General features: G+C 36.1%; 1 long non-coding RNA gene across 3 annotated transcripts in view; it reads left to right on the top strand.

Moving 5' to 3' along the window:
• The window catches only part of LOC104001190 (uncharacterized), a 412,866-nt gene that overhangs the window by 356,922 nt on the left and 36,622 nt on the right, over positions 1-19,322 (top strand). For 2 of the 3 annotated variants that reach the window (XR_001707242.4, XR_001707240.4), the window contains exon 1: positions 17,675-17,795. The exons of the other annotated variant lie outside the window; for it this stretch is intronic. This is a non-coding gene — a long non-coding RNA (uncharacterized LOC104001190). Of the gene's footprint in view, positions 1-17,674; positions 17,796-19,322 lie in introns of those variants that run through there. 3 annotated transcript variants of the gene reach the window in all.

Genomic DNA, 19,322 nt, shown 5'->3' with positions numbered 1-19,322 from the left:
TATATGGTAGGAAGAGTCAGAAACACAAGAATATCCTGGATTCCTATCTCTTTTAGGAAGTTAAGTAGTCATTAGCGGTCTTAAATTACATTTTGTAAGTTTTGTTTCAGACAATGTAAACTAGTTTATTTTTAAAGAACTCTCCTGCTTAGAATGACTGGAAAATTGCAGACAAAATAATAAAGTAAGGTCTGTGTGTAAGCATTGTTTGTAAGCTATCAAGGAAATAAGGTTCATCAGACCAAGATCCGAAAAATGAAAGAAACACAGAAATGTGAACCTGATACTTGGGACAACTCATTCCCTTAAAGCATTTGCTGATTTGAAAGTGGAAGTCGAGAGGCTAAGAAAGTGAAACAAGAACTTTTGGTAGGTTCAGAGCCTAGGGGAATAAAAATTGGAGATCAAAGACCATCAAGAGTTAAGGGTCCCAAACTGGGACGTCAAAAGTTTACACCCTAGGAATAAGAGTCAACCTGAAATATACCAACCCTTTCAAGATTAAAATTTTCTCAATCCCTGTTTTTATGAAGGTAGCATGCTCTTCCCCTAGGTATCTGACAGGAGCAAATTCATGACCCCACTAGTGTAATAAATATATCATTATCCAAAACTTCAAATTATCTCTAGAAATGTTTACCTCATCTTTTCAACCAGTGCTACTGGTTTAATTGGATTATCTGCACAGAAAAACAATGGCTTCATTTTTACTTTGTACTGTACACAGAAAATTCCAGTTATTTAATAAAACTAAAAGTGAAAGGCAAAACAGTAAAGCTTATAGACCATTACAAGAGGTAATAACTATCTAGAAGAACATTTTTAACTACATTAAAATTAAAGCCTCTCTTAAACAAAAGAAATCTTTAAACGTGAGCAAAACAAAACGTGAGCAAAACAACCTATAGACTAACACATGACGTTTGCAAAATATGTTGTATCCAGTAGGATGTGAGGCCAGATTATACGAAGAATTTCTGTAAATCAATAGGAAATTTTCAGACCCCAGTGGAAAAATGAGCAAAAGGCTTGAACAGGCACTTCAGCTGAGAGGACACCCAAATTGTCATCATTAGGGAAATTGAATGAAATGAAAAATAAAACTGCAGTGAGCCATCATCACATAGCCACCATAATAGCTAAAAAATTGTAGAAGATTGACTATAGTGTTGATAAACACATAGAGCAATAAGAGCTATCACATACTGCTTGCAGAAGTAAAACTTAGTATAATCACCCTCGGAAAGCTACATGAAAGTAAGTATAAATGAACATATACATGCTTTATGACTCAGCAATCACCATTCTAGAAATGTGTACACATGTGCACCAAAAGACAGTTATAATTTGGAAACATTTACAGAAGCATCATTTACAATTGCTCCAAACTGGGAAATAACCCAAATGTGCATCAACAGATAAATAATTGTAATGTATTTAAACAGTTGAGAAAATATAGAGAATAACAAGAAACAAACCTTTGCTACATACAACGGCATGAATTAATCTGGCAAATACAATATTGAGTGAAACAATTTAGATTTTTAAAACTCTATTACTTCATCAGTATGAAATTCAAAATAGGTAAAACTATCTTTGGTGTTAAAATTCAAGGAAATGGTTGCCCTTGAAAAGGCAGTGTTTAATGCTTTGAAAGGGGTATGGTTGGGGGAGGGGGGCTCTGATTTTTTTTATTATTCTATTCTGTGACATAAGTGTGTATTACATGGGTATGCTCCTTTCTGATTATTCATCACTTGTGACATTGTACTTTACCTATATTAAACCTTAATTTGTTTTTGTACTTTAAGTTCTGGGATACATGTGCAGAACATGCAGGTTTGTTACATAGGTGTACATGTGCCATGGTGGTTTGCTGCACCAATCAACCCATCATCTACGTTAGGGATTTCTCCTAATGCTATTCCTCCCCTAGCCCCCACCCCCAACAGGCCCCAGCGTGTGATGTTCCCCTTCTTGTGTCCATGTGTTCTCATTGTTCAACTCCCTCTTATGAGTAAGAACATGCAGTGTTTGGTTTTCTGTTCCTCTTTCCTGTTTTAGTTTGCTGAGAATAATAGTTTCCAGCTTCATCCATGTCCCTGCAAAGAACATGAACTCATCATTTTTTATGGCTGCATAGTATTTCATGGTGTATATGTGCCACATTTTCTTAATCCAGTCTATCATTGATAGGAATTTGGGTTGGTTCCAAGTCTTTGCTGTTGTGAATAGTGTTGCAATAAACATACATGTGCATGTGTCTTTATGGTAGAATGATTTATAATCCTTTGGGTATATACCCAGTAATAGGATTGCTGGGTCATATGGTATTTCTGGTTTTAGATCCTTGAGGAATCACCACACTGTCTTCCACAATGGTTGAACTAATTTACACTCCCACCAACAGTGTAAAAACCTTCCTATTTCTCCACATGCTCTCCAGCATCTGTTGTTTCCTGACTTTTTAATGATCACCATTCTAACTGGCATGAGATAGTATCTCATTGTGGTTTTGATTTGCATTTCTCTAATGAGCAGTGATGATGAGATTTTTTTTCATATGTTTGTTGGACACATTAGAGTCTTCTTTGGAGAAGTGTCTGTTCACATCCTTCACCCACTTTTTGATGGGGTTGTTTGTTTTTTGTTGTAAATTTGTTGAAGTTCCTCGTAGGTTCTGGATATTAGCCCTTTGTCAGATAGATAGATTGCAAAAATTTTCTCCCATTCTCCCTGTTTAACCTGATGATCGTTTCTTTTGCTGTGCAGAAGCTCTTTAATTTGATCCCATTTGTCAATTATGGCTTTTGTTGCCATTGCTTTTGGTGTTTTAGTCATGAAGACTTTGCCCATGCCTATGTCCTGAATGGTATTGCCTAGGTTTTCTTCTAGGGTTTTTATGATTTTAGTTCTTATGTTTAAGTCTTTAATCCATCTTGAGTAAATTTTTGTATAAGGTGTAAGGAAGGAGTCCAGTTTCAGTTTTCTGCATATGGCTAGCCAGTTTTTCCAACACCATTTATTAAATAGGGAATCCTTTCCCTATTGCTGTTTTTGTCAGGTTTGTCAAAGATTAGATGGTTGTAGATGTGTGGTGTTATTTCTGAGGCCTCTGTTCTGTTCCATGGGTCTATATATCTGTTTTGGTACCAGTACCTTGCTGTTTTGGTTACTGTAGCCTTGTAATATAGGTTGAAGTCAGGTAGCATGATGCCTCCAGGTTTGTTCTTTTTGCTTAGGATTGTCTTGGCTATACGGGCTCTTTTTTGGTTCCATATGAAATTTAAAGTAGTTTTTTCTTATTCTGTGAAGAAAGTCAATGGAAGCTTGATGGAGACAGCATTGAATCTATAAATTTCTTTGGGCAGTGTGGCCATTTTCATGATATTAATTCCTCCTATCCATGAGCATGGAATATTTTTCCATTTGTTTGTGCCCTTTCTTATTTCCTTGAGCAGTGGTTTGTAGTTCTCTTTGAAAAGATCCTTCACATCCCTTGTAAGTTGGATTCCTAGGTATTTTATTCTCTTTGTAGCAATTGTGAATGGGAGTTCACTCATGATTTGGCTCTCTGTTTTTTCTATTATTGGTGTATAGGAATGTTAGTGATTTTTGCACATTGATTATGTATCCTGAGATTTTGCTGAACTTGCTTATCAGCTTAAGGAGATTTTGGGCTGAGACGATGGGGTTTTCTAAATATACAATCATGTCATCTGCAAATAGAGACAATTTGACTTCCTCTCTTCCTATTTGAATGCCCTTTATTTCTTTCTCTTGCCTGATTGCCCTGGCCAGAACTTCCAACACTATGTTGAATAGGAATGGTGAGAGAGGGCATCCCTGTCTTGTGCCAGTTTTCAAAGGGAATGCTTCCAGCTCTGCCCATTCAGTATGATTTTGACTGTGTGTTTGTCATGAATAGCTCTTATTATTTTGACATTTGTTCCATCAATACCTAATTTGTTGAGAGTTTTTAGCATGAAGCGGTGTTGAATTTTATTGAATTGTAAAGGTCATCAACACTATGCAGAAACTGCATCAACTAATGGGCAAAATAAACAGCTATCATCGTAATGACAGAATCATTTTCACACATAACAATATTAAACTTAAATGTAAATGGACTAAATGCCCCAATTAAAAGCCACATGCTTGCAAATTTGATAGAGTCAAGACCCATTGGTGCACTGTACTTAGGAGGCCCATCTCATGTGCAAAGACACACTAAAAATAAAGGGATGGAAGAATATTTATTAAGCAAATGGAAAGCAAAAAAGCAGGATTTGCAATCCTAGTCTCTGATAAAACAGACTTTAAACCAACAAAGATCAAAAGAGACAAAGAAGGCCATTACATAATGGTAAAGTGATCAATGCCACAAGAAGAGCTAACTATTCTAAATATATATGCACCCAATACAGGAGCACCCAGATTCATAAAGCTAGTTCTTAGAGACCTAGAAAGAGACTTAGACTCCCACATAATAATAGTGGGAGACTTTAACACCCCACTGTCAATATTAGACAGATCAATGAGACAGAAAATTAACAAGGATATTCAGGACTTGAACTCAGCTTTGGACCAGGCGGACCCAATAGACATCTACAGAACTCTCCACCCCAAAGCAACATAATATACATTCTTCTCAGCACCACATCACACTTATTCTAAAATTGACCACATATTTGGTAGTAAAACACTCCTCAGCAAATGCAAAAAAATTGGAAATCATAACAAACACTGTCTCAGACCACAGTGCAATCAAATTAGAACTCAGGATTAAGAAACTCACTCAAACCATACAACTACGTGGAAACTGAACAACCTGCTCCTGAATGACCACTGGGTAAATAATGAAATTAAGGCAGAGATAAATAAGTTCTTTGAAACCAATTAGAACAAAGACACAACATACCAGAATCTCTGAGACACAGCTAAAGCAATGTTTAGAGGGAAATTGATAGCACTGAAGACTCACAGGAGAAAGTGGGAAGATCTAAAATTGACACTCTAATATCACAATTAAAAGAACTAGAGACGCAAGAGCAAACAAATTCAAAAGCTAGCAGAAGACAAGAAATAACCAAGATCAGAGCAGAACTGAAAGAGATAGAGACACGAAAAACCCTTCAAAATATCAATGAATCCAGGAGCTTGTTTTTTGAAAAGAATAACAAAATAGATAGACTGCTAGCCAGACTAATAAAGAGGAAAAGAGAGAAGCATCAAATAAACACAATAAAAAATGATAAAGGGAATATCACCACTGATCCCACAGATATACAAACTACCATCAGAGAATACTATAAACACCTTTATGCAAATAGACTAGAACTAGAAGAAATGGACAAATTATTGGACACATACGCCCTCCCAATATTAAATCAAGAAGAAGTTGAATCTTTGAATAGACCAAGGATAGAACAGGTTCTGAAATTGAAGCAGTAATCAATAGCCTATCAACCAGAAAAAGCCCAGGACCAGATGGATTCACAGCCGAATTCTACCAGAGGTACAAAGAAGAGCTGATACCATTCCTCCTGAAATGATTGCAAACAATGGAAAAAGAGGGACTCCTCCCTAACTCATTTTATGAGGCCAGCATCATCCTGATACCAAAACCTGGCAGAAACACAACAAAAAAAGAAAATTTCAGGCCAATATCCCTGATGAACATCTATGCGAAAATCCTCTTTAAAATACTGGCAAACCAAATCTGGCAGCACATCAAAAAGCTTATCCACCACGATCAAGCTGGCTTCATCCCTGGGATGCAAGGCTGGTTCAACATATGCAAATCAATAAATGTAATCCATCACATAAACAGAACCAATGACAAAAACCACATGATTATCTCAATAAATGCAGAGAAACCTCAATGTTTAAAGTTAACATTAAATCCTTGGTGCAAGGATCCTTGGTGCAAGCTGATTTTTCAAGTATGTTTTTTTTTACTTTAGATTGTGAGCTTCCGAAGGACCTTGGCTATTGCCATTTCCAAGATTATGGCCATGACCTGCAATTGAATTAGAATCTTTCAGAATGGGACCCGGGATTTTCTTTGTTTGTGTTTTGTTTTACTGTATTTTTTTACATATGCTAAGTGCTTTTTGGCAGCCAAGATTAAGGACAACAGCACTAAGGCCTCTAAGTGTTTCTCGGTTGCACTTATATACGCAAAACTATTTTTCTCCTTTTGTACCCAATAGTTACATTTATTAGTAGGCAAATGTGTATAAGGTAAAACAAACATTTTATTATCTTTCCATAATTATTTCTATAAGCCCAATTTTTGCAATAAAAGATATTTGATCTTTGGATGAAACTGAATTATTTGTATTTAAAAGACTTTTTCTTCATGAATGATTTATATAAAACTTAAGTTTCTGTTATATTTAGTGTATTGAGTTTTATCTCAATATAGAATTCACTGGGATTCATCAAGCATTACTTAAAATAGTAAAGCTCAGAATACAAAAATTATGGGAACTTTGCAACTATTATTGCCTCCTTGTTATTATATCTGAATGGGGAAAAAAAAGAATTAAACCTGATTTATATAGGCCTTTAGAGGCAGACATTGAGCTAGATGATATCCTTCCAGATAATTTAACATATTATTATAACGGTAGGTAGAATTCTAAGATGTCTCCCCAAGATTTTCCTTGCCTCTGAAGTGCATGCCCTGTATAATCCTAGGGATCATGAAGACAATAGATTTTACTCCTGTGATTAGGTTGTGTTACAGTTGACTTTAAGAAAGGGAGATCATCCAGGTGGGCTTGACATGATCACATGAACCCTTTAGAGTTCTGTCCAACTGGTAGCAGAAGAAGTTGTAAGAAAGATGCATTCTGGCTGGCAGTACGAAAGCAAGCATCATCTTGTAAATTGCCAGTAGAGAGGGGTAACCATGAGGAGTTGAGGCCCCCAGCTGATAGCCACCAAGGAGAGAAGGATCTCAGACCTACTATCACTAGAAACTGACTTCTTCCAACATACAGTGAGTTTGGAAGGGGACTCCAAACCTCAAATGAGAACTGCAGCCCCAGAAGACATCTTGATGTCAGCTTTTGGCTACTTTGAGCAAAGAATCCAGTTGTACCATGTCCATACTTATAACCTAAATAACTGTGAGTTGACAAATGGGTGTTGTCTCAAGCTGTTAAATTAAGGCAATTTATTACATTGCAATAGAAAACTAATACAGATTTTGGTACCCAAAAGCCAGGTGCTACTGTAACAAATACCTGAAAATATGGAAGGGCTTTGGAACTAAGCAGTGAGAAGAAGCTGGACATTTGAGAACAGTGTTGAGAAGCATGCCAGAGAAAGCCTCAATTGCCTTGAACACACTGCTAGTAGAAATATGAATGTTGAAAATGCTACTGATGAGGGTTCAGGAGGAGAAGAATATATTATTGAACATGGGAGCAAGCAGGTTGGATCCTTGTTCTATAGTGGTGGAAACTGTGTCCTACAGTTATGTAGAAAGCTGAATTTATATGTGATGAACTTGGGTACAGAGCTAAGAAGATCTACAAGCAAGTGATTGAAGATTCTGCCTGATTTGTGGCTTATAGTAAAATGAGAGAGGAAAGATGAGAGATTGAGGGAAGAACTATTAAACTAAGAAATTCACTGTCTGGAAGCATATTCTAGAGAAAAGACTGACCCTTTTGCTGAAACTTCAAAAAGACTTTTGCTGAAACTTCTAAAGATCAAAAGGTCAGAGTCACAAGATATTAAGGGCTTGCCCTACAGAGCATCTCAATCAAACCAGAAAGCCTCGAGGAAGCTCGAGAGTATTATTCCTAAACCACCTCAACAGAAGGCCAGAACAGAAAAGCCATTATTTCAAAAATCTGTGGATGTTGCCTTTATCTAACAGAATAAATGCCCTATGAAACCACACAAGGTCCACAAAATTCTTGAGAATATTATGTCAGCAGAAACATTTCCCGCTTGGAAGACAAGAAACAGAAAGAGTGTGAAGTAAAAAGAGGCTTTTGAACGCTCAGAATTTTATAGGAAGGTTGATAAAAATACTCAGCCCCACTGTGGATAAACAGAGATGACTCAGAGGACAGAAACCAAAACTCAAAGGTACAACCAAGTCCCAGGAGGCAAAATCAAGAGCCTTGGAGGATTGTTCCTAGGCCTAGAAACCTAATCAAGGAAGTCTGGCTGGATTGTCCAGCAGGATTACAAGACTTCTTACTTTATTTTTATCTTAATATTTGTGTTTATTTTTGGTTCTATTTTGAGCAGGAATGCCTGTAATTGTTATCCTATGCCTGCCCCATGATGATTGTTTGTTGGGAGTGTTTGGGGCACATAACATGTTTCTTTAGTTTCAAAAGTTCAAAGATGTAGAGGAATTGCGTCCACAACTTTCATTTAATGGGTTACTCATTGCCACTTGATTTAAACGATTTAGATGAGGAAATTTGGGAATATGAACTGAGGCTGTAATGAGATGAGATCTTTGGTCACTTTGGGAAGTGGAAGGGGAAGATATAGACTGGACTAAAAGTGTGCAGCACCTTAAGGATAGAACAAGTGGTATATTCCTTAGGTAATAGGAAATCAGAAATAACTCATTAATTTTAAAAAATGATAAAGTTCAAGAAATGCCTAAAGTAAAAGGCTCTGCCTCTGTAATGTAAGATTTTTTTTAAAAAAATTATTGTGTGAAATGAGGCATCATTCAGAAAACGAAAAAAATTACTGTAAAATAAGCTTGATCTCAAAGAGATTTAGCTTCTTGTCAGGGATGACCCTACAGATTTAAAGGTTACATAAAGTAGGATGTAAAGATTTTTCATCATTAATCATTTTAGAATTTGCATTTTGGTTGGAAATATTCATTGAGCTCTTTGATGTTTCAGAAATTATAAGCTTTCTTCCCTTTATGTCAAGAATGGTTGTGTAAATACTCTCATATTTGTATTTATTTATTCCTTACAGATTTAAGGCAAGTGCCTCATCAGTATTGCATATGTGATAGTATTTTAAAGTATAAATTATAAAAACCTTAATTTCCCCAATTACCTTTATTTTAACTGTAAAGGATGCCATTTCTCCCAGAGTATTATTGTACCATGCATTCAACTATAATGAGCCTACTTTTTTGTTGTTGTTTAACAAATTCCAGAGTTCTATGCTTTATGCTCCCAAAAACCTTGTCACAGTTTCTTTAGCAGATTATGACCTCCTGCACTGTAACTGATGACAGTATATCCTGGATTTATAATGTGAATAAATCTTCTAGACTCTGTTGACTGTGGAGTTTTCTGAATTTTAGCAGAAGCATTGAACCATAGTCCCACCAATTAATGAGAAATCAGCTGCAATAATAGAGCATTTTCACAGAAATTTTGGCATAGGCCTGAGCGATCTAGAAACCGTGTCATATGAGGAATGACTAGAGAAATTAGGGACATTTAATCAGGTGGAAATGATGCATACTTAGCGTTCACTAAAGGGGCTGGTAGCAATGAGAGAACATTAAATACAAATCACTATTTGGAAGTCATACCTAAAACCTTGATTTTTTTTTTCAGCAAAATACTTTCTCCTAAATGATCTGTGAACATTTTCTAGGACAGCTAATTGATAGCCTATCAAGTATTCATTGGGCACCACAAACTTTACTGTTTGTGTAGCAGCATCGGGTGAAATTGATTAAAATTCCTTTCAGCGCTCTCTAGGATTCTATCTTGCAGGGTTTCTGATGTAAAGAAGGCCAACTCAGCTGGTACAAAAAGAAAAAAATACATGACTCAAGGTGACCTATATTATTTTTGAAATAGAAACTTTGCCTAACAGAATTCAAAGCAAAAGTAAAAGCATACTATTCCAAAAAGATCCGACAGCAACTTTGGAATTCATCTGGTTCAAACTCCTAATTTTTCTAATGAGGAAACTGAGACCCAGGGAGTTGAGGTGACCTGCCTACGATCACACTAAGGTCACACTCCTAAAAGATAAACAAGTCAACTCCAGATTCCTGGTACTTAGGTTGTAGCTCTCAGCACTGGCCTGGGCTGTGTTACAACTGCAGCTCTGTTGGTTATTTATTCCTTACTGAATATCCTTAAATATTAGTGTATCCTTCCTCAATTTCCCTCTATCATCTCACACAGTTAATTGACAATATTGATTTCTTCTTCTCTTCCCTATCCTTCCACATCCTCTCCAACCTCACACTAAACACTCAAAGACCTAACTACTTCAGTGAAATAACAATGGGCAGACAGCTGCCTGATCTCAAGTAACGTGGACTTGAGGTCTTAGGGACAAGGTAGCAATACTAAGAGGGGAAAAACTATTACTTGCTATTGTCAGAGCAGATCAGAAACCCTGATCAGAAGCCAAAAGTCATGACAACGAAAATAAAAGGGAAGAAGAAATATAAAGAGGTGATTCTGTAGGAAACCTAGGACTAAAAGATTTCTAGGCACAGACAAAGCACGAAATTTTGGTGACAAACTCCCTTTCCCTTCCTTGACCTTCTGAAGCTCTGATCCTACTCATTACATAAGAGACTCACATACTTGCCCCAGAATATAGACACTGTCAACAAACTCTGACACCAAACTTACATAGAAAAACACATCTCCTACAGGTTTCCAGCCCTTTCTAGAATTGTTTACTTACATTAGGGACAACAACACAAATATTAAGGTGCTGTTCTCTTTTATTTAGTGGGTTTCAAATATTTTTTATAGATTTTTCTGATGATAGCTTAAACATTTAATAGAAAACTAGTTCAAATTGGTTATCTCAAAATTTGATCTTAGGATTCAGAATGAAAAGAAAACTTGTTTTTAGCTGGCAATGCATACCTCGGCTAACCCCACCAAGCACCCCCAGGCCTCTGTCAATGTATTTTTTGGTTTAAATATGTGTATCAAGTAGTATGTAGGATGTTAGTCTGTTTATTCTCAGATCCTTTTTTATGTGAGGCATTTCAATGTGTAGGGTAGTTCAGTCTATTCTTCTGCTTTCACTTTGAAATTTTATTTCTCTTCCGCTATTATACATTTTATATTCTAAATAGGAAAGTGCATTAAGTAACCATTGATTTTTTTTCTCCCACTCTCCTCTGCACACTGAATACTTTTGAGAAAACATTAGGCTTCCACATGGGAATCTAGGTTAAGTATCAAAATATATTTTTTACACAGTGAGGCTAGAGTAGGATTGATAGGGAGATGAAATATTGATGTCATTTTTTGATGATCAATTAACTGCTTGTTTTCAAAAATGTACTTGATAAAAATTTAGAGGAAATTATATCCATCCATATACAGTTGGAAGGTTGGGGTATTATAACATCTATGTCAAACAAGTCCAAGGACTCCAGCATGGATATACAGTAGTCAGTAAACCCAGAAAATAAAGAAGCCTTGATAAAATACATTTGGTAAGGTATATTGCTAACTTATTTTATCCATCCAGGGTTCTCCTGACATAAAAGTCAGAGAGGAGCTACTTTGGTCAAATATCTATCTGTAACAAGGCCTGAAGGTGTTCTTAATCTCGGGACATATGAAGACAAAATGCCTTGTTAAAAATGACCAAACTCACCATGAGAAAATAGACGACAATTTATGTTACTATATGTAATTATATACTACTTATGCTAAATTATATTTAGGTTGCAATAAATATTTGAAATTTATCCTTTTTAAAGACTGACAGAAATGAGATTCTGTGTCTTTAAGTCTAAGTCTCTTTTCTCATCCTCTTCTGTTCCTCATTCTTCTGCCTACATGGCCTATGTACTGAATCATGGGATGCTCTTGTTTATACTCACTTACAGTGAATGTTGATATCTTGTATTTGGCTAACATTTCTAAATCTGGAAAGTATGTTATCTTTCTTCAAAGCTAGGTTGAGCACTAGATCCTTATCAATGGTGTGTTGTATGTATTGGGAAAGCCACAAATTGGAGTGTGTAAAAACTGAAGTGTTATATTTTATTTTAGTGGCCTTAATTTATTTTAAATATAATTTCAGAAATTGGCTGTACAAATTCCAGAGGAAGGGTGGGTTTATTTAACACTGTGGTCTTCCCATGTTAGGAGTGAGATAACACAATAAAGTCTGTATTATTGTTTGTCTATTATAACACCTATTGACACATACATGTTCCCATCTGACCTATGGTCATAGATTCACCCAGGCTGCTGTTTATTCCAAATTTAGGGCACTAATCCCTATGCCATGGCTGTACTGCAATCCATGCATAAAGGATATGTTTTATGAATTTGAAACACGTCAGGGTCTGGGTACCTTTCACACTAATACTTTGGAAGGCACCACTTTAGCTCTATGAGCATTCTTAATGTGTGGTCACACCAAGTGTATCCTGAATAATTTCCTATATCCTTCCTCAAGAAATCTTCATGTGGTGTGGCAGGGGCAGAGCGCAAATCTACTTCTTGAGGAAATGCCACATACTAAGCTGTTTACATTCTCTCTCATCCTTCTCTCATTTTCTCCCAGAGAAACTCCATCTAATCTGGGGAGAGAGATAAGGTGGGTAGTCTGTTTTCTCATCCTTTCTTTCAAAGTTATCACTTGTGTCATGTGATATCTGAGTTCTTGAGAGTTTAGGCTTTTGAATAACTGAGGACTGGATTTTGGTAATCCTGTAATTTGGTAATTTTGCTTTTTAAAATGCTGTATTGTTCCTCCAAAGGGAGAAGTACAAAGGGTACAAGAAAATCTGAGGAAAACTCTTTGGTAAATATTTCAAATACCAGCCTTGGTATTTGCTTTCCTCTAAAATGGTTTGCACACATCCTGCTGTGCCTTCCAGCACTATGTGAATTTCTCCTCCAGTTGCCTCTGTCTTCTACACAAACTGCAACAACAGGAGGGAACGTTACTTTCCCTACAAAAGTGCTGATTTTTAATTTTCTGTTTATGACATTAGTGGCTCCCCTATTGAGAAGAAATATGGATGCCATGACACACACTGAGCTATGTCATTAAACATTTTCCACTCTGCCACACCTCCATCCTGCTGGCTTTGGTAGCCCAGCAGTATAATCATGTAATAAAATGATACTCAATATTTTATGAGCTTCAGAAGCATATAATAAACTCTTAAGTGCTATTGATATACGTAATGCCAAGCAATCAGTACAGATCAAAGAATTAGCTAGTTTAGCAGGATGAGATCCAATTTGAGCTGCTGTCGTTGAGGAAGGGTCATGTTTAGTGGTTCAATATCAAGAGTATTACAGTAATTGACTCTTCTGTTGAGTACAGTGCAGATGTTAACACTACATTGCAGTAGAGTAACATATTTAATAAGTAAATGACACAACCTCAATCTTGGCTTAAAGGACAGTAGCTGAATTTGCTGCAAGGCCGACATATAACATGAACACTATAGACTCTATGTCCATAATACATAAACCTTATGACTGCTAATAATTAATTAAACTGAAGAATTATTGTCTTCTACAACACATCCTTCCTGAACCTTAACTGAACTATGTTGTCTGGTTAGAAAAAAAAAGTTAAAATAAAATTAACAAGTATATAATTAAATTTTAAAAAGCAGGACAAGCATCATATGAGAAGTAATTTTTTAATGTGTTATGAAAGGTAGATTGAATGTTCACATTCAGTTGGAGAGATCCAAAAGTCTTCATGGAGAAGTTGTCACCTAAGACAAGTTTTAGAAGATGACTAAGACTTTAAATAGCAGACATCATGCATAAAAGTAAGAAAATATTAAAGTGAGTATGATGGAGAATAACATGACTAAATAAGAAAAATATGGGGGACATCCAACAAGTAGGTTTGATCTATGTGACTGGAGCATAGGGTAATTAAGAGCAGAAGGTAAACTAAAAATGGGTCTGGAATTGGTAGGTGCAGCAAACACTATGGCGCATATATACCTGTGTAACAAACCTGCATGTTCTGCACATGTATCCCAGAACGTAAAGTTAAATTAAAAAAAAAAAAACTAACTACGACCCCCGCAAAAAAAAAAAAAAAAAAAAAAAAAAAAAAAAATTGGGTCTGAAGCCAGGTACTGAAAGACCCGACATATCAAGTTAAGAGTATCTACCAAAGTTGTTAGGCAATAAGAAGCTACTGAGGGAATCAAACTATGTTGACTGTGTTTTCTGCAATTTTTCTGGATTAAGAATAAGCTGTCACATATAAAAACTAACTCTTACTCTTTTTTCTTGATCCTTTTTTCTATGTCTATTTTTAAATCTAGGTTCCCAATATTAATCCTTGTATTTCACTCACCTCTGCCACATAAACACACAGACACACGTACGAATGATCATGTGTCCACACAACCTGGCAAACTCCTTTCCAAGCTGACCTACTGCTTGTTGTTTTATTATTGCCTATGTGTATTTTTTTTCTACCATGAAAATATACACAATAGTTTTAGATTAAAATTATGATGATTTCTTGTCAATTTTTTGAGAAGCCCAACTTCCATTCACTACATTTTTTTCTTTTGCTGTTTATATCACAGAGGCTAAAAAAAGAAAAAAATAAATACTCACTCTGTCAGATTTTCTTGCAATGGAGAGCTGTCCTGTGATAGATATCTTGGTACAGGAACACAAATCTTTTTTGGTGGCTTCTGGGAAAGCTCTTGCCCAGGCACAAGGGTTGAATTAGTATCATTAGCACCACTTCCTTCCTCTGTCTTCTTCCTGAAATGTGAACATGATGCTTGTAACTGAGGATAGTGGGGAGACCAAGGGGATTTCAGAAATGTTGGTTTTGATATCTTTGAGCTATTGAACTAATACTAACAGACTATCTACATATATCTAATTATATGAGAAAAGTAAACCTCAAGTTGCTTAATCCAATGTTAGCTGCCAAAACAATGTTCCTATTATACGATGTTTATTTACTTTACATAAATCTTGACTTTATGTAAATCTATAGAGTGTGTTTAAGTCAAATAACTTATTTGCTACAGTCCACATATGCCGAGTCTCACTTTTTTCATTTATAAAATGAGGAAAATATCACCTACTAAGAAGAATTATCAGAACTAAGGGCAATAAAACATCTAATACAGGATTTAAAAAGACATCTAGCACAAGGCCTGGCCCAGAGCAGTCAACAAATAAATACATTAAAATAAATGAATAGATGAATGAATAAGATATTTATACCTCTGAGAAGCTCATTTGAATGGTATTAAATTTTTATTGGGTTGATTGCTTAGATGTATCTTTGAACAATCTTTTTGGTGATCTTTTCTTGCTATTAGAAGAAAGTTGAACATCAAAGAATATTTGCAACCAGTCCAAATATAGATTTGGAGGTCAGTATTATGTCTACAGTTAAGGTAAATGATTGAGACAGCATTTTGGGTTTGGTGTCTCTACCGTGAAGCAGAACTTGATACTAAATCAATCTTGGTGATCAATAGGTGACAAATATCATATTCAAATTTAATGCCGATGTGATTTCACAATGTTTGGAAGCTTGCTAATGAAACCTTTTGACTTCTATGACCCAAGATTATATTCCTTCTTTATTTGTGAATGGCTTAAACACTTACTATACAGATAGTTGGATATACTAAAAGCTCTCAACATTATATAGGAACTACAGAATACTGTTTGTCAAGGACTCTATGATTCCACTCAATACTATTGACCTTTAGCATGATGCTGACTGATACTAAAAAATATTTATTAATTTAGTGCTTAAACAGCAAAGAAGCAGCCATTGTATGAAGAGGAGTACTCAGGACATTTAGTCACTGTCAAATCAATATCACCCTCAAGAATTTGATACACGAGCAGAAGATAATATCTAGCTCCTAGATGAAGAGGGGGCATAGCAAAAAAGTCAGATCAAAAGAGGTTGAAGAGTATGAAGGTTGAAGTTGGCAGCTTGGGGACTGATCATATCAATCTTCAGCATCTTCTTGTAAGATTAATCTATGACAATTGGATTTGTATACAGATTCTTACAAAACTTTATTTAGAATTTTTGAAACTGATTTTGTTTTCAATCACAAAAGTTGGCTACAAGGTCTTGTATTTAATTACATCAAAATATTTTCCTTTATAAATGATTCCTACCCAGAACTCCTGATGAACATGTAGAAAGTCAGAAGAAATTTTACAGAGGGCTCTTTATTGGGGCTCACTCCCAGAATCTAGGTTGAACCTTTAAAACAATAAACATGACCTCATTGGTCACAATGTCACAAGTGAAAGAATCATGGACTTCAAAAACTCCAGTAAAATTCTTTGCTTTCGAAGTTGAATAAAGGACAAGTAGAAATATGCTCAGCATTTAAACAATTTCATATTCAAAGAAAAATTTTCCATTCGGAGCATTTTTCAAGGTCTTCATATCAATGATGTGAATGTATTGTTTACTTCCTTTATTATTTCAGTGGATTGTAATGTGGACACTTTCTTCACACATCAACATAGGAGAGAGCAAGGGTGGGAACTTTTGAATAGAAATAATGGATGTGGTTTTAGATTTAAAAAATTTTTCTCCAGTAAAAGTGAAATTTTTCCTAAATTTCCCAAAAATATTTTTTTATTAAACGATAAACAAGTATTTCAAACCATACTGAAAATAGTGGCTTTTCATGTCAAAATTTGCTAGATAAATTAAGATAGAACTGGGCACAGTGTCTCACTCCTGTAATCTCAACAGTTTGGGAGGCCGAGATGGGTGGATCTCTGGAGGTCAGGAGTTTGAGATCAGCCTGACTAAATGGTGAAACTCCGTCTCTACTACAAATACAAAAATTAGCCAGGAGCGGTGGCACAGGCCTATAATCCTAGCTACTCAGGAGGCTAAGGCAGGAGAATCATTTGAACCCAGGAAGCAGAGGTTGTGTTGAGCTGAGATTGTGCCATTGCACTCCAGCCTGGGCAACAAGAGCAAAACTCCATCTCAAAAAGAAAATAAAAATAAATAAAAAATAAAAACAAAAAATAAAAAATAAAGATAGAATAAGCTAATCACAATGGCAATACCTTTGGTGTATGTCTTCACAGTCAAGGAGCACTTTGCTAACACTAAGAAGGGGATGAAAAAAAAGAAAAAAGCACATTTGTGTTTATGGAAACTTAACATAAAGGTAATTAAGGTAAGGATTGAGATTATATCATTCTGAATTAGAGGTGGGCCCTAAATTCAATGAGAGAAGCCACAGAAGTGACAGAAAAAGTTACACAGAGACCAAAAATGGAGGTCACGTGAAGACAGTTGCAGAGACTGAAATTATGCCGGCAACAAGCCGAGAAATGCCAGGAGCCACTGGAAGCAGAAAGAGGCAAAAAACCACCTACTAGAGCTTTTGGAAAGAGTATCACCCGGCTAACATCTTGATTTTGGACTTCTGACCTTCAGAACTATTAAAGAATAAATTTCTGTTGTTTTAAGTCATCAACTTTGTGGTCGATTGTTGCAGCAGCTCTAGGAAGTAAATATAAAAGTATGTTCCATCCTGTGAGACTTCTTATGCTTTGAAAGCTACAAAGTTCACATACTCATTTTTCCAACATTCCTCACAGACAGGGCTCAGGCCAAAGGTCTAGGTTCTGTCACAGATTTAGTTATCTATTGCTAAATACCAGTAGCCACACTCTTGGTGGCTTAAAAAACACTCACTTTTAATTTCATAATTTCTGAGGGTCAGCAGTCTGAGCAGCACTTAACCGGTGGATGCTCTGTCTTGGGGTCTCGTAACACCTCAAATTGTCATCCAGGGTTGTAATCTCATCTGAGGCTCAACTGAGGTAGGTTCTGTTTCCATGTTTATGTGGTTATTGGCAGCATTCAATTCCCTAAGGATTCTGGACTGGGGGCTTCAGTTGTTGCTGGCTGTCATCTGATGCTACACTCAGTTTCTTGCCAGGTGGTCCTTTTCAGCATGGCTGCCTGTTTCCCCAGAGTCAGTAAGGAAAAGGGTCTCTTTGGAAAAGGAGTATTACAATCTTATGTAATATAATCGCATACCTTCCAATCACTGTTTTCTATTACTTATAAGCAAGTCTCAGGCTCTGCCCACACCCAAGGGGAGGGGATTACACAAAGGCCCTAGGAGGTAGGTATTGTAGGATCCACCTTAGAGTCTGTCCACACAGTAAGTTGGACCCATCTGTACTTTAAATGGGGAAATGGGGACATAGAGAATTAGGAAGAGTGAGAAATCCATTCTGGAGTCACTAGCGATGGTGGCAGCAGTATTCTGCTCCCAGGACAGCGGTCTCCAGGGTCCAATACCTGCATTTTACTGGCAAAATACCAGTACTAGTAGGGGGTGCTACTGAGACTTGAGTTCATGGGGAGGAGCTTCTGTCATCAAATTAGTTCTAAAGCATGATTTTGGCTATGGTTTTGGCTACAAAACCTCTCTTGCTTCTACTCATTTTATTTGTCTGTTTCTTAACCTTCCCTGTGATTTTGTGAGCTACCTGAAAACTTTCTAATACATTCATTTTATGCTTTAATCAACTACACTTGATTTCTATTGTGTGTAATCAAGAACCCTCGCTGATACACTTAGTAAACTAAAGATTGCTTTCTAGGATTCCAGTCTGCCTACCTACACCTCTCCTGCCTTTCCTTACTATAAACAATAGAGACTACAATCATTAAACTTGGATGTAAACATAATCTTGTTTCTCTCTAGAAGAGCCTCCCTGACTCCTCAATTAGGTTAAGTATTCCAGCTATATGTTTCTATAGCATTTCCCCTTCGTAACAGTTATTACGCTTGACTGTCATTATTTTTCAAATAAAGTATTCCCAAGTAAACTCAAAGTCTCCTTTCTCCACAGCCTTCATTAACCTCTAAATCAGTGCTGTTAGATAAATAAAGTGCTAAAATAATAAAGGTATAAGTGAAATTTTATTACTATGTTCTCTATAATCCCAGTCCCACCTAGTAATCAATTGTGTCTAACATTGGATAGCTCTATTTGTCAAAAGTGTAGAGTTAACCTTTGCTGTCATTATTTTGAATTTTTATTCTGAAAATACTGGTTGCATAATTCATTCATGCTAAGAATTCACATTTCCTCAATTCAGTGTCAGAAAGCAGAAGTATTATTTCATCTTTTGGTCTACCTAGATTCCTTATACCATGTTCCAAAATTTTATGATATTTATACAATAGCAGATTAAATTCTTACTGGATGTTTGCAACCAAGTTTATCTGTTTTATTGCCATATATTCACTACAGTTTCAATATTCTTTTTTTCTTCCCTTCACATATTCTTTGCTGATCTACTATATCACCATGTTCTCTCAGCATAGCTTT

The sequence above is a fragment of the Pan troglodytes genome, chromosome 1 (genome assembly GCF_028858775.2).
Source record: "Pan troglodytes isolate AG18354 chromosome 1, NHGRI_mPanTro3-v2.0_pri, whole genome shotgun sequence".
Taxonomy (NCBI): Eukaryota; Metazoa; Chordata; class Mammalia; order Primates; family Hominidae; genus Pan; species Pan troglodytes.
This window is presented reverse-complemented; position numbering and strand designations above follow the sequence as displayed.